Here is an 18,787-nt window from a genome sequence, read left to right as displayed (position 1 = left end):
TTATGAGTACTGATAATTCATTTGAATATTTTATGAGCACTGATAATTCATTTGAATATTTTATGAGTACTGATAATTCATTTGAATATTTTATGAGTACTGATAATTCATTTGAATATTTTATGAGTACTGATAATTCATTTGAATATTTTATGAGTACTGATAATTCATTTGAATATTTTATGAGCACTGATAATTCATTTGAATATTTTATGAGTACTGATAATTCATTTGAATATTTTATGAGTACTGATAATTCATTTGAATATTTTATGAGCACTGATAATTCATTTGAATATTTTATGAGCACTGATAATTCATTTGAATATTTGATGAGCACTGATAATTCATTTGAATATTTTATGAGTACTGATAATTCATTTGAATATTTGATGAGCACTGATAATTCATTTGAATATTTTATGAGCACTGATAATTCATTTGAATATTTGATGAGCACTGATAATTCATTTGAATATTTTATGAGTACTGATAATTCATTTGAATATTTTATGAGTACTGATAATTCATTTGAATATTTTATGAGCACTGATAATTCATTTGAATATTTTATGAGCACTGATAATTCATTTGAATATTTTATGAGTACTGATAATTCATTTGAATATTTGATGAGCACTGATAATTCATTTGAATATTTTATGAGCACTGATAATTCATTTGAATATTTGATGAGCACTGATAATTCATTTGAATATTTTATGAGTACTGATAATTCATTTCAACATTTGATGAGTACTGATAATTCATTTGAATATTTTATGAGTACTGATAATTCATTTGAATATTTGATGAGCACTGATAATTCATTTCAACATTTGATTAGCACTGATAATTCATTTGAATATTTTATGAGTACTGATAATTCATTTGAATATTTGATGAGCACTGATAATTCATTTGAATATTTTATGAGTACTGATAATTCATTTCAACATTTGATGAGCACTGATAATTCATTTGAATATTTTATGAGTACTGATAATTCATTTGAATATTTGATGAGCACTGATAATTCATTTGAATATTTGATGAGCACTGATAATTCATTTCAACATTTGATTAGCACTGATAATTCATTTGAATATTTTATGAGTACTGATAATTCATTTGAATATTTGATGAGCACTGATAATTCATTTGAATATTTTATGAGCACTGATAATTCATTTGAATATTTTATGAGTACTGATAATTCATTTGAATATTTGATGAGCACTGATAATTCATTTGAATATTTTATGAGTACTGATAATTCATTTGAATATTTTATGAGTACTGATAATTCATTTGAATATTTGATGAGCACTGATAATTCATTTGAATATTTTATGAGTACTGATAATTCATTTGAATATTTGATGAGCACTGATAATTCATTTGAATATTTTATGAGCACTGATAATTCATTTGAATATTTTATGAGTACTGATAATTCATTTGAATATTTTATGAGTACTGATAATTCATTTGAATATTTTATGAGCACTGATAATTCATTTGAATATTTGATGAGCACTGATAATTCATTTGAATATTTTATGAGTACTGATAATTCATTTGAATATTTTATGAGTACTGATAATTCATTTGAATATTTTATGAGCACTGATAATTCATTTGAATATTTTATGAGTACTGATAATTCATTTGAATATTTGATGAGCACTGATAATTCATTTGAATATTTTATGAGTACTGATAATTCATTTGAATATTTTATGAGTACTGATAATTCATTTGAATATTTTATGAGCACTGATAATTCATTTGAATATTTTATGAGCACTGATAATTCATTTGAATATTTGATGAGCACTGATAATTCATTTGAATATTTTATGAGTACTGATAATTCATTTGAATATTTGATGAGCACTGATAATTCATTTGAATATTTTATGAGCACTGATAATTCATTTGAATATTTGATTAGCACTGATAATTCATTTGAATATTTTATGAGTACTGATAATTCATTTGAATATTTTATGAGTACTGATAATTCATTTGAATATTTTATGAGCACTGATAATTCATTTGAATATTTTATGAGCACTGATAATTCATTTGAATATTTTATGAGTACTGATAATTCATTTGAATATTTGATGAGCACTGATAATTCATTTGAATATTTTATGAGCACTGATAATTCATTTGAATATTTTATGAGTACTGATAATTCATTTGAATATTTTATGAGTACTGATAATTCATTTGAATATTTTATGAGCACTGATAATTCATTTGAATATTTGATGAGCACTGATAATTCATTTGAATATTTTATGAGTACTGATAATTCATTTGAATATTTTATGAGTACTGATAATTCATTTGAATATTTTATGAGCACTGATAATTCATTTGAATATTTTATGAGTACTGATAATTCATTTGAATATTTGATGAGCACTGATAATTCATTTGAATATTTTATGAGTACTGATAATTCATTTGAATATTTTATGAGTACTGATAATTCATTTGAATATTTTATGAGTACTGATAATTCATTTGAATATTTTATGAGTACTGATAATTCATTTGAATATTTTATGAGTACTGATAATTCATTTGAATATTTGATGAGCACTGATAATTCATTTGAATATTTTATGAGCACTGATAATTCATTTGAATATTTTATGAGTACTGATAATTCATTTGAATATTTGATGAGCACTGATAATTCATTTGAATATTTTATGAGCACTGATAATTCATTTGAATATTTTATGAGTACTGATAATTCATTTGAATATTTGATGAGCACTGATAATTCATTTGAATATTTTATGAGCACTGATAATTCATTTGAATATTTTATGAGTACTGATAATTCATTTGAATATTTTATGAGTACTGATAATTCATTTGAATATTTTATGAGTACTGATAATTCATTTGAATATTTGATGAGCACTGATAATTCATTTGAATATTTTATGAGTACTGATAATCTATTTGAATATTTTATGAGTACTGATAATTCATTTGAATATTTTATGAGCACTGATAATTCATTTGAATATTTGATGAGCACTGATAATTCATTTGAATATTTTATGAGTACTGATAATTCATTTGAATATTTGATGAGCACTGATAATTCATTTGAATATTTTATGAGTACTGATAATTCATTTGAATATTTGATGAGCACTGATAATTCATTTGAATATTTTATGAGCACTGATAATTCATTTGAATATTTGATGAGCACTGATAATTCATTTGAATATTTGATGAGCACTGATAATTCATTTGAATATTTGATGAGCACTGATAATTCATTTGAATATTTGATGAGCACTGATAATTCATTTGAATATTTGATGAGCACTGATAATTCATTTGAATATTTTATGAGCACTGATAATTCATTTGAATATTTGATGAGCACTGATAATTCATTTGAATATTTTATGAGTACTGATAATTCATTTGAATATTTGATGAGCACTGATAATTCATTTGAATATTTTATGAGCACTGATAATTCATTTGAATATTTTATGAGCACTGATAATTCATTTGAATATTTTATGAGCACTGATAATTCATTTGAATATTTGATGAGCACTGATAATTCATTTGAATATTTTATGAGTACTGATAATTCATTTGAATATTTGATGAGCACTGATAATTCATGTGAATATTTTATGAGCACTGATAATTCATTTGAATATTTGATGAGCACTGATAATTCATTTGAATATTTGATGAGTACTGATAATTCATTTGAATATTTGATGAGCACTGATAATTCATTTGAATATTTTATGAGCACTGATAATTCATTTGAATATTTTATGAGCACTGATAATTCATTTGAATATTTTATGAGCACTGATAATTCATTTGAATATTTGATGAGCACTGATAATTCATTTGAATATTTTATGAGTACTGATAATTCATTTGAATATTTGATGAGCACTGATAATTCATTTGAATATTTTATGAGCACTGATAATTCATTTGAATATTTGATGAGCACTGATAATTCATTTGAATATTTGATGAGCACTGATAATTCATTTGAATATTTTATGAGCACTGATAATTCATTTGAATATTTGATGAGCACTGATAATTCATTTGAATATTTGATGAGCACTGATAATTCATTTGAATATTTGATGAGCACTGATAATTCATTTGAATATTTGATGAGCACTGATAATTCATTTGAATATTTGATGAGCACTGATAATTCATTTGAATATTTTATGAGCACTGATAATTCATTTGAATATTTGATGAGCACTGATAATTCATTTGAATATTTTATGAGTACTGATAATTCATTTGAATATTTGATGAGCACTGATAATTCATTTGAATATTTTATGAGTACTGATAATTCATTTGAATATTTTATGAGTACTGATAATTCATTTGAATATTTTATGAGCACTGATAATTCATTTGAATATTTGATGAGCACTGATAATTCATTTGAATATTTTATGAGTACTGATAATTCATTTGAATATTTGATGAGCACTGATAATTCATTTGAATATTTGATGAGCACTGATAATTCATTTGAATGTTTGAGGAGCACTGATAATTCATTTGAATGTTTGAGGCACACTGATAATTCATTTGAACATTTGATGAGCACTGATAATTCATTTGAATATTTTATGAGTACTGATAATTCATTTGAATATTTGATGAGCACTGATAATTCATTTGAATATTTGATGAGCACTGATAATTCATTTGAATATTTGATGAGCACTGATAATTCATTTGAATATTTGATGAGCACTGATAATTCATTTGAATATTTGAGGCGCACTGATAATTCATTTGAACATTTGATGAGCACTGATAATTCCTTTGAATATTTTATGAGTACTGATAATTCATTTGAATATTTGATGAGCACTGATAATTCATTTGAATGTTTGAGGCGCACTGATAATTCATTTGAACATTTGATGAGCACTGATAATTCATTTGAATATTTTATGAGCACTGATAATTCATTTGAATGTTTGAGGCGCACTGATAATTCATTTGAACATTTGATGAGCACTGATAATTCATTTGAATATTTTATGAGCACTGATAATTCATTTGAATGTTTGAGGAGCACTGATAATTCATTTGAATATTTGATGAGTACTGATAATTCATTTGAACATTTGATGAGAACTGATAATTCATTTGAATTTTTTGATGAGTACTGATAATTCATTTGAATATTTTATGAGTACTGATAATTCATTTGAATATTTTATGAGTACTGATAATTCATTTCAATATTTTATGAGTACTGATAATTCATTTGAATATTTTATGAGTACTGATAATTCATTTGAATATTTTATGAGTACTGATAATTCATTTGAATATTTGATGAGCACTGATAATTCATTTGAATATTTTATGAGCACTGATAATTCATTTGAATATTTTATGAGTACTGATAATTCATTTGAATATTTTATGAGTACTGATAATTCATTTGAATATTTTATGAGTACTGATAATTCATTTGAATATTTGATGAGCACTGATAATTCATTTGAACATTTGATGAGAACTGATAATTCATTTGAATTTTTTGATGAGTACTGATAATTCATTTGAATATTTTATGAGCACTGATAATTATTTGAATATTTTATGAGTACTGATAATTCATTTGAATATTTTATGAGTACTGATAATTCATTTGAATATTTTATGAGTACTGATAATTCATTTGAATATTTGATGAGCACTGATAATTCATTTGAATATTTTATGAGCACTGATAATTCATTTGAATATTTTATGAGTACTGATAATTATTTGAATATTTTATGAGTACTGATAATTCATTTGAATATTTTATGAGCTCTGATAATTCATTTGAATATTTTATGAGTACTGATAATTATTTGAATATTTTATGAGTACTGATAATTCATTTGAATATTTTATGAGTACTGATAATTCATTTGAATATTTTATGAGTACTGATAATTCATTTGAATATTTGATGAGCACTGATAATTCATTTGAATATTTTATGAGCACTGATAATTCATTTGAATATTTTATGAGTACTGATAATTATTTGAATATTTTATGAGTACTGATAATTCATTTGAATATTTTATGAGTACTGATAATTCATTTGAATATTTTATGAGTACTGATAATTCATTTGAATATTTTATGAGTACTGATAATTCATTTGAATATTTTATGAGTAATGATAATTCATTTCAACATTTGATTAGCACTGATAATTCATTTGAATATTTTATGAGTACTGATAATTCATTTGAATATTTGATGAGCACTGATAATTCATTTGAATATTTTATGAGCACTGATAATTCATTTGAATATTTTATGAGTACTGATAATTATTTGAATATTTTATGAGTACTGATAATTCATTTGAATATTTTATGAGTACTGATAATTCATTTGAATATTTTATGAGTACTGATAATTCATTTGAATATTTGATGAGCACTGATAATTCATTTGAATATTTTATGAGCACTGATAATTCATTTGAACATTTTATGAGTACTGATAATTCATTTCAATATTTGATGAGTACTGATAATTCATTTGGATATTTGATGAGCACTGATAATTCATTTGAACATTTGATGAGCACTGATAATTCATTTCAACATTTGATTAGCACTGATAATTCATTTGGATATTTGATGAGCACTGATAATTCATTTGAACATTTGTTGAGCACTGATAATTCATTTGAATATTTTATGAGTACTGATAATTCATTTGAATATTTGATGAGCACTGATAATTCATTTGAATGTTTGAGGAGCACTGATAATTCATTTGAACATTTGATGAGCACTGATAATTCATTTGAATGTTTGAGGCGCACTGATAATTCATTTGAACATTTGATGAGCACTGATAATTCATTTGAACATTTGATGAGCACTGATAATTCATTTGAACATTTGATGAGCACTGATAATTCATTTGAATATTTTATGAGCACTGATAATTCATTTGAATATTTGATGAGCACTGATAATTCATTTGAATATTTTATGAGTACTGATAATTCATTTGAATATTTGATGAGCACTGATAATTCATTTGAATGTTTGAGGCGCACTGATAATTCATTTGAACATTTGATGAGCACTGATAATTCATTTGAATATTTTATGAGTACTGATAATTCATTTGAATATTTTATGAGCACTGATAATTCATTTCAATATTTGATGAGCACTGATAATTCATTTGAATGTTTGAGGCGCACTGATAATTCATTTGAACATTTGATGAGCACTGATAATTCATTTGAATATTTTATGAGTACTGATAATTCATTTGAATATTTTATGAGTACTGATAATTCATTTGAACATTTGATGAGCACTGATAATTCATTTGAATATTTGATGAGCACTGATAATTCATTTGAATATTTGATGAGTACTGATAATTCATTTGAATATTTTATGAGTACTGATAATTCATTTGAATATTTTATGAGCACTGATAATTCATTTGAATATTTTATGAGCACTGATAATTCATTTGAATATTTGATGAGCACTGATAATTCATTTGAATATTTTATGAGTACTGATAATTCATTTGAATATTTTATGAGCACTGATAATTCATTTGAATATTTGATGAGCACTGATAATTCATTTGAATATTTTATGAGTACTGATAATTCATTTGAATATTTGATGAGTACTGATAATTCATTTGAATATTTTATGAGTACTGATAATTCATTTGAATATTTTATGAGCACTGATAATTCATTTGAATATTTGATGAGCACTGATAATTCATTTGAATATTTGATGAGCACTGATAATTCATTTGAATGTTTGAGGCGCACTGATAATTCATTTGAACATTTGATGAGCACTGATAATTCATTTGAATATTTTATGAGCACTGATAATTCATTTGAATATTTTATGAGTACTGATAATTCATTTGAATATTTTATGAGTACTGATAATTCATTTGAACATTTGATGAGCACTGATAATTCATTTGAATATTTGATGAGCACTGATAATTCATTTGAATATTTGATGAGTACTGATAATTCATTTGAATATTTTATGAGTACTGATAATTCATTTGAATATTTTATGAGTACTGATAATTAATTTGAATATTTTATGAGCACTGATAATTCATTTGAATATTTGATGAACACTGATAATTCATTTGAATGTTTGAGGCGCACTGATAATTCATTTGAACATTTGATGAGCACTGATAATTCATTTGAATATTTTATGAGCACTGATAATTCATTTGAATATTTTATGAGTACTGATAATTCATTTGAATATTTTATGAGTACTGATAATTCATTTGAACATTTGATGAGCACTGATAATTCATTTGAATATTTGATGAGCACTGATAATTCATTTGAATATTTGATGAGTACTGATAATTCATTTGAATATTTTATGAGTACTGATAATTCATTTGAATATTTTATGAGTACTGATAATTCATTTGAATATTTTATGAGCACTGATAATTCATTTGAATATTTGATGAGCACTGATAATTCATTTGAATATTTTATGAGTACTGATAATTCATTTGAATATTTTATGAGTACTGATAATTCATTTGAATATTTGATGAGCACTGATAATTCATTTGAATATTTGATGAGCACTGATAATTCATTTGAATATTTGATGAGTACTGATAATTCATTTGAATATTTGATGAGCACTGATAATTCATTTGAATATTTTATGAGTACTGATAATTCATTTGAATATTTTATGAGTACTGATAATTCATTTGAATATTTTATGAGTACTGATAATTCATTTGAATATTTGATGAGCACTGATAATTCATTTGAATATTTTATGAGTACTGATAATTCATTTGAATATTTGATGAGTACTGATAATTCATTTGAATATTTGATGAGCACTGATAATTCATTTCAACATTTGATTAGCACTGATAATTCATTTGAATATTTTATGAGCACTGATAATTCATTGGAATATTTTATGAGCACTGATAATTCATTTGAATATTTTATGAGTACTGATAATTCATTTGAATATTTTATGAGTACTGATAATTCATTTGAATATTTTATGAGCACTGATAATTCATTTGAATATTTGATGAGCACTGATAATTCATTTGAATATTTTATGAGTACTGATAATTCATTTCAACATTTGATTAGCACTGATAATTCATTTGAATATTTTATGAGTACTGATAATTCATTTGAATATTTGATGAGCACTGATAATTCATTTGAATATTTGATGAGCACTGATAATTCATTTCAACATTTGATTAGCACTGATAATTCATTTGAATATTTTATGAGTACTGATAATTCATTTGAATATTTGATGAGCACTGATAATTCATTTGAATATTTTATGAGTACTAATAATTCATTTGAATATTTTATGAGTACTGATAATTCATTTGAATATTTGATGAGTACTGATAATTCATTTGAATATTTTATGAGTACTGATAATTCATTTGAATATTTGATGAGCACTGATAATTCATTTGAATATTTTATGAGTACTGATAATTCATTTGAATATTTTATGAGCACTGATAATTCATTTGAATATTTGATGAGCACTGATAATTCATTTGAATATTTGATGAGCACTGATAATTCATTTGAATATTTTATGAGTACTGATAATTCATTTGAATATTTTATGAGTACTGATAATTCATTTGAATATTTTATGAGTACTGATAATTCATTTGAATATTTGATGAGCACTGATAATTCATTTGAATATTTTATGAGTACTGATAATTCATTTGAATATTTGATGAGCACTGATAATTCATTTGAATATTTGATGAGCACTGATAATTCATTTGAATGTTTGAGGAGCACTGATAATTCATTTGAATGTTTGAGGCACACTGATAATTCATTTGAACATTTGATGAGCACTGATAATTCATTTGAATATTTTATGAGTACTGATAATTCATTTGAATATTTTATGAGCACTGATAATTCATTTGAATATTTGATGAGCACTGATAATTCATTTGAATATTTTATGAGTACTGATAATTCATTTGAATATTTTATGAGTACTGATAATTCATTTGAATATTTTATGAGCACTGATAATTCATTTGAATATTTTATGAGCACTGATAATTCATTTGAATATTTTATGAGTACTGATAATTCATTTCAACATTTGATGAGCACTGATAATTCATTTGAACATTTGATGAGCACTGATAATTCATTTGAATATTTTATGAGTACTGATAATTCATTTGAATATTTGATGAGCACTGATAATTCATTTGAATATTTGATGAGCACTGATAATTCATTTCAACATTTGATTAGCACTGATAATTCATTTGAATATTTTATGAGTACTGATAATTCATTTGAATATTTGATGAGCACTGATAATTCATTTGAATATTTTATGAGCACTGATAATTCATTTGAATATTTTATGAGTACTGATAATTCATTTGAATATTTGATGAGCACTGATAATTCATTTGAATATTTTATGAGTACTGATAATTCATTTGAATATTTTATGAGTACTGATAATTCATTTGAATATTTGATGAGCACTGATAATTCATTTGAATATTTTATGAGTACTGATAATTCATTTGAATATTTTATGAGTACTGATAATTCATTTGAATATTTGATGAGCACTGATAATTCATTTGAATATTTTATGAGTACTGATAATTCATTTGAATATTTTATGAGTACTGATAATTCATTTGAATATTTTATGAGTACTGATAATTCATTTGAATATTTTATGAGTACTGATAATTCATTTGAATATTTTATGAGTACTGATAATTCATTTGAATATTTTATGAGCACTGATAATTCATTTGAATATTTGATGAGCACTGATAATTCATTTGAATATTTTATGAGTACTGATAATTCATTTGAATATTTGATGAGCACTGATAATTCATTTGAATATTTGATGAGCACTGATAATTCATTTGAATGTTTGAGGAGCACTGATAATTCATTTGAATGTTTGAGGCACACTGATAATTCATTTGAACATTTGATGAGCACTGATAATTCATTTGAATATTTTATGAGTACTGATAATTCATTTGAATATTTGATGAGCACTGATAATTCATTTGAATATTTGATGAGCACTGATAATTCATTTGAATATTTTATGAGTACTGATAATTCATTTGAATATTTTATGAGTACTGATAATTCATTTGAATATTTGATGAGCACTGATAATTCATTTGAATATTTTATGAGTACTGATAATTCATTTGAATATTTTATGAGTACTGATAATTCATTTGAATATTTGATGAGCACTGATAATTCATTTGAATATTTGATGAGCACTGATAATTCATTTGAATATTTTATGAGTACTGATAATTCATTTGAATATTTGATGAGCACTGATAATTCATTTGAATATTTCATGAGTACTGATAATTCATTTGAATATTTGATGAGTACTGATAATTCATTTGAATATTTCATGAGTACTGATAATTCATTTGAATATTTGATGAGCACTGATAATTCATTTGAATATTTTATGAGTACTGATAATTCATTTGAATATTTTATGAGTACTGATAATTCATTTGAATATTTGATGAGCACTGATAATTCATTTGAATATTTTATGAGTACTGATAATTCATTTGAATATTTGATGAGCACTGATAATTCATTTGAATATTTTATGAGTACTGATAATTCATTTGAATATTTGATGAGCACTGATAATTCATTTGAATATTTTATGAGTACTGATAATTCATTTGAATATTTGATGAGCACTGATAATTCATTTGAATATTTTATGAGTACTGATAATTCATTTGAATATTTGATGAGTACTGATAATTCATTTGAATATTTCATGAGTACTGATAATTCATTTGAATATTTGATGAGCACTGATAATTCATTTGAATATTTTATGAGTACTGATAATTCATTTGAATATTTTATGAGTACTGATAATTCATTTGAATATTTGATGAGCACTGATAATTCATTTGAATATTTGATGAGCACTGATAATTCATTTGAATGTTTGAGGAGCACTGATAATTCATTTGAATGTTTGAGGAGCACTGATAATTCATTTGAATGTTTGAGGAGCACTGATAATTCATTTGAACATTTGATGAGCACTGATAATTCATTTGAATGTTTGAGGCGCACTGATAATTCATTTGAATGTTTGAGGCGCACTGATAATTCATTTGAACATTTGATGAGCACTGATAATTCATTTGAATATTTTATGAGTACTGATAATTCATTTGAATATTTGATGAGCACTGATAATTCATTTGAATGTTTGAGGCGCACTGATAATTCATTTGAACATTTGATGAGCACTGATAATTCATTTGAATATTTTATGAGCACTGATAATTCATTTGAATGTTTGAGGCGCACTGATAATTCATTTGAACATTTGATGAGCACTGATAATTCATTTGAATATTTTATGAGCACTGATAATTCATTTGAATGTTTGAGGAGCACTGATAATTCATTTGAATATTTGATGAGTACTGATAATTCATTTGAATTTTTTGATGAGCACTGATAATTCATTTGAATATTTTATGAGTACTGATAATTATTTGAATATTTTATGAGTACTGATAATTCATTTGAATATTTTATGAGCACTGATAATTCATTTGAATATTTTATGAGCACTGATAATTCATTTGAACATTTGATGAGCACTGATAATTCATTTGAATATTTTATGAGTACTGATAATTCATTTGAATATTTTATGAGCACTGATAATTCATTTGAATGTTTGAGGCGCACTGATAATTCATTTGAACATTTGATGAGCACTGATAATTCATTTGAATATTTTATGAGCACTGATAATTCATTTGAATGTTTGAGGAGCACTGATAATTCATTTGAATATTTGATGAGTACTGATAATTCATTTGAATTTTTTGATGAGCACTGATAATTCATTTGAATATTTTATGAGTACTGATAATTATTTGAATATTTTATGAGTACTGATAATTCATTTGAATATTTTATGAGTACTGATAATTCATTTGAATATTTTATGAGTACTGATAATTCATTTGAATATTTGATGAGCACTGATAATTCATTTGAATATTTTATGAGCACTGATAATTCATTTGAACATTTTATGAGCACTGATAATTCATTTGAATATTTTATGAGTACTGATAATTCATTTGAATATTTTATGAGTACTGATAATTATTTGAATATTTTATGAGTACTGATAATTCATTTGAATATTTTATGAGTACTGATAATTCATTTGAATATTTTATGAGTACTGATAATTCATTTGAATATTTGATGAGCACTGATAATTCATTTGAATATTTTATGAGCACTGATAATTCATTTGAACATTTTATGAGCACTGATAATTCATTTGAATATTTTATGAGTACTGATAATTCATTTGAATATTTTATGAGCACTGATAATTCATTTGAATATTTTATGAGCACTGATAATTCATTTGAATATTTTATGAGCACTGATAATTCATTTGAATATTTTATGAGCACTGATAATTCATTTGAATATTTGATGAGTACTGATAATTCATTTGAACATTTGATGAGAACTGATAATTTATTTGAATTTTTTGATGAGTACTGATAATTCATTTGAATTAAATTATTTGAACAATTTCGGACGACTGTCCTTATGGCTGACGGAATGAGAGCATGTTATTCAATCACATTAAATAAAAGGCTTCCTATAAAATGTTCGTGCAGATTCTTGTATTTGGCAATTTGGCAGAAAATATTCCCGAATTTGATAAGATACATCTGAAGTTGGTCGGAGGTTACATCGGATGAAACGTTCTAAAAAGTGCATTGAAGATTAAAAAAGTAGTACGAATGATACGAATGAATTTTCTGTCATGTTTGACGATTTTTTTTAAGTAATAACGTACGTATAAATACGAGATTCCATGGCGTATTATTATATAAACGGTTTCAAAATGCCGACATTAAACTAAGTACGTATTATCCTATTTAGAAAAATCACCGATGAAGGATTGTAAGAATAGTGAATTGTGTCTCAGATTGATGACAGCATACGAATCTACCCGATGAGAGAATGTGTATTAAGTTGAAGTTAATTGAGACAAAAATCGAAATTCCTTTTTAGAAGGCAGCAAATTGAAAGCGCACCATTATTTTACAGACAGTCGAGCGGAGTGTAATGGCGGATGGTGTTGGCTGTTAAGATATTAAAAAAAATGGCGCTCGCTTGAAAATGGGATAACGTTTAAATTGTTTTTTTTTTTTCCACGACAAAAAAAAATACTTAAGAATAAATAGGATTAATCAGAAAATGTGTTCAAATATATGAATAAAACAAATATAAAAATGTGTTTTTTATCGCGAGAAAAGAAGATATTGTATGGCGAACGAATAGATATAAAGCGTAGATAAAGTAGCTAAAATAATGGAATATATATATATATATATATATATATATATATATATATATATATATATATACTAGCAAAAGTACCCGTCGTTGACTGGGTTCAAAAACAGCCTGCAAAAAATGAACTCTGATTTATGAATGTATGATAGGTTATGAAAACGTATCAAAATATGATGAAAGTAAAAATAGATAAACCCCATAATTTATTATACCATACCTGTTCACACTGAAACACTTATCACAATATTCTGTGGATCTATATTAAAAAACCTTGTTAAAACATTTCCATTCTATGGAGGTCAGGCGCGAACGAACACCCAATAATATTATTATACCATATTTCTTCAAACTGAAACATAATTATCAAAGTATACTTACGCAGATAGATATGAAAAGTCTTTATTAAAGTTTGTGCCTATTTCCATTCTATGGAGGCCAGACGCGAACGCAGACTCCACAATTTTATTATACTTATCACTTATATACTTATCAAAGTATTCTTATGTACATCTATATCAAAAACCCCTGTAAACGTTTTTGTATTTTAATTTTTAAATTTTTTATTTCCATACGTTGTGGACCAGGCGCGAACGCAGACCCCGCAATTTTAATGAACCACCGTTCTGCCAGATCAAATATACCCATTCCTGTGTCTCGATACATCTTCTATCATTATATGCAATCAGTTTTCTAAAATAGTCAACCATATAGGAGCCTATTCGTGACCAGACACACACACACACACACACACACACAAACATTCAGCTTTATATATATATATATATATATATATATATACTGGCGAGAGAGGGGGGCGGCTTTGCCTGTGCGCAAAATACATTTAAATATAATATTTTAATGTATCCAAATTTTCTATATATTATTCTAGAGTCGTGATTTCAAAAGTAAAAAAAAAAATATTTAGGTGCCATTAGCTAGAATCGAAATCGAATCTGTAGCATTCACAGCTGGTGACGTTACCACTGTACCATCCTAATATGCATATGAACCGAATAAAATTTAAAAATTAAAAATACACTCAGATGAATGTACACAATGTTTAACGATTTTTGCAAATTTGACCCATTTTGACCTTTTAAATGCAATTTTAGCCGGCTAAAGTCCCATAACAGAACGACCCGTAAAAAATCCAGTCATTTGAGACGCTTAACGCCGCTCTGCGACTCTTAGTTTCGGAGGAGATAATGTTTAAATATATGAAGACAGACATATAGCCGTTTATATATATATATATATATATATATATATATATATATATATATATATATATATCAGCTTATCAGTGTGGCAGCGTTGCTCAGGAAAGATTAACTTAAGAAATACGGCAGAGATATAGACCTACAATATTAAATGCAGATCTGACAAATATTTTGTCATTTTTATCGATGTTACATATTTTTAGTAACTAGCAGGACTCGTGTATCAGCTTTGCCCGGTGAAAGTATGACACAAATCCAGAACAGAATCGATAAAGTATTATCCCTCTCCCCCCGAAAACAAATAAAAACAGCTTTATTATTAGAGGCCACTGCAGGCTCTAGAAAAGACCGTGTCCCAAATGTAATTATCTGGCTTTAACTGTCGGACATTGTTTGGCAGTTGCAGTTAGCAGAATCACCGCCAGTGGCTATAAAGAAGAAAAAGAATAATGCTAAAATATGTCTGAATTTAACGAATAGCCATAAAAAAACAGATGTAGTTATTCAAGCAAGTAAAAAACCGCAACACAAAATGAAACTCTTAGTAATGCTAGAAGCAATAAGAATAACAGCAAAATTTCCAACAACAATAAACCAAATACAATAACAATAGTAGTTATAGTAGTAATGGTATTTAGACGGTACAGAGGCCTAAAATCCGAAAAAAATCCTGTTATAACGGCTTGTCTGATGAAGGGAACATCAAGAAAAAAAATGTATAATGTTGCTAGTTCCAGCTTCCTTATATGTGACTGCTCCTTGGTATCATAGGATTACGTAAGACTGTGATAAAAAGGCCCGGCAATTTCGGAGTTTGTAGGAGGTATTAAATTTGAAGAGGGATAAATATTTTATACTACCTACGTGGCATTAAGTAGCTGAGAGAATGATGGTGAGGAGAGCTCATTATAGTCTTCTTAGAATGGACACAACTGCTTCAGTTTAGCTCAAGAAGAAACTGCAGTGTTATCTTTGAATTCCAAGAAAAACTTGCATAGAATAACCTCTTTGGTTTTCTATAGGTTCGAGAGTTAAAGCGTAAAATGTCATAATTTTATTATATATATCAGAATAGAAGAGAAGAGCTAACGTTATTATTTCAGTGCTAAGTAAGTCTGTCATAAAAAACACCTGGTGGTTTCGGTATCTACAGGAGAAGTAAATCTAAAGATTGTAAAATCTTTGCTATTACCTACGCGAGATTACGTAGCTGAGAAAGTGGGGATAATACATAGTATTCGTTTACAGCATAGACAAAATGTGCTAATGTTATTTCGAATTTCATAGAAATGGCTCCTTTGGTTTCTTATTGGTTCGATAGTTAAAAGGAAAAATGTCATTTGATTATATCTAAAGATAGTATTTTCACAAATTAAGATTAACCAGCCGAAACCAGCATCCCTATACATACTTATCTCGTTCATGTGACTTGTGTCTACTGATCGATGATAGTTACAGCGAACTTTATTGTTTACTTTTATTATTTTTTGCGATTTTTTATCAACAAAGGTTTTTTGTTGTTTTTTTTAATGAATACTTTTTAAACAATAAATTGTTAGGTGAAAGTACAACTTTTTTTCAAGAAAACTTACATTTTTGTTTTTCTTGATAAAATTCGCGGTAAAAGTTTTTTTCTTTTGTAAATAAAAGTTTTTAAAGAAAATATGAATGGTTTTTATGAAAATAATTTTTAAATCAAAGTAAAGAAAAGTTTTTTTCAAGAAAACTTACAAATTATTTTTTATCAACAAATGCTAAATAATAAACAGAAAAACTACTCCCATCACCCAAAATATAACTTTTAAAAATAAATTACATTTTTTGATACAAAAAACAACAAAAACATGTTTATTCAGCTTTTTTCAGCATTTGAACAACTCTAGCTAAATTCGGTGGTCAGTCGAGTCCAAGCTATAACTGACGGAAAATCCGAAGGCTCCGGGTCAAATTCTGCAAGAGTACCACAATGATAAAGAACAGATGAAAAGGGATATTTAACCATGCATGAAGATGAAAAATAGAACTGTAACAATTTTTTACCTTCATTCATGTTGACTTTTTCACTTTTATTGTTTAATATTATTTTTAATAACATTACAACTTCCATGCTGTAACGTTTTCAAACTATGTGTAAAATTATAGCGACTCTTTATACATAGTGTTTTGCTAGTTATTGTTGTTTTTTTCTCTAGGGATAAGAGCGATTCTTTGAAACTCGATGAAATAAGGAGCAACATTTTTTATCTGTATTTCGAATAACAAATGATATAAATTCTACATTTTTTCTCCTCGCTGCTGTTTTGTATTGTTCATTTTTTACCGCTGGGATTTGCTCAATACACTACACCACCTTCCCCCCCCCCCTGTTCTTGACATTCCGATAGCCGTTCTTACCATGAGGAACTGGGGGTGTCAATTTCCAAAGTCTTTCGTAACATGAGAAGGTTGAGTAGGAACAACAACAACAACCACACTTTATTTTTTTTTTCGAGGGGGGAGGGTGGGGACAAGCTTCCACCGAGCAATGCCAGTTTACGGGTTCTGCTAATCTTGAAGTATTTCCATCTGTTTAGAATGCTTCTATAAAGATTAATATTTATAGACACTTCTTAAGTTTCCAAAATCCATCATTTACTAAGCTTAAATTTCTAAACACACACACACTATATATATATATATATATATATATATATATATTTACATAGGCATCACCACATTATCAAGGCCAAGAGGCAACTAAAGGATAAGGGTTAAAGAGTGTACAGTAGAAATTGGACAATATAGTAATCATTAGTAATGAAAATTTGGTAAATATGATAACTTATATGGAACGGCTCATCAAGAACTTATTTACGTTAGACTTGAAGACAACCATATTGTAGTCAGCCGGAAAGCAGGAAAACGGAAGACAATTCCACAGGCGTGCAGTTCTAAGAAAGAAGCTTTGTTCATGGAATCTACGTTTAGGTTTAGGCACAGATAAAGAGTGGGGTGAATTATTGATAATGTTTAC

This window comes from Euprymna scolopes, chromosome 44 (genome assembly GCF_053919585.1).
Source record: "Euprymna scolopes isolate OS-2025 chromosome 44, ASM5391958v1, whole genome shotgun sequence".
NCBI lineage: Eukaryota > Metazoa > Mollusca > Cephalopoda > Sepiida > Sepiolidae > Euprymna > Euprymna scolopes.
This window is presented reverse-complemented; position numbering follows the sequence as displayed.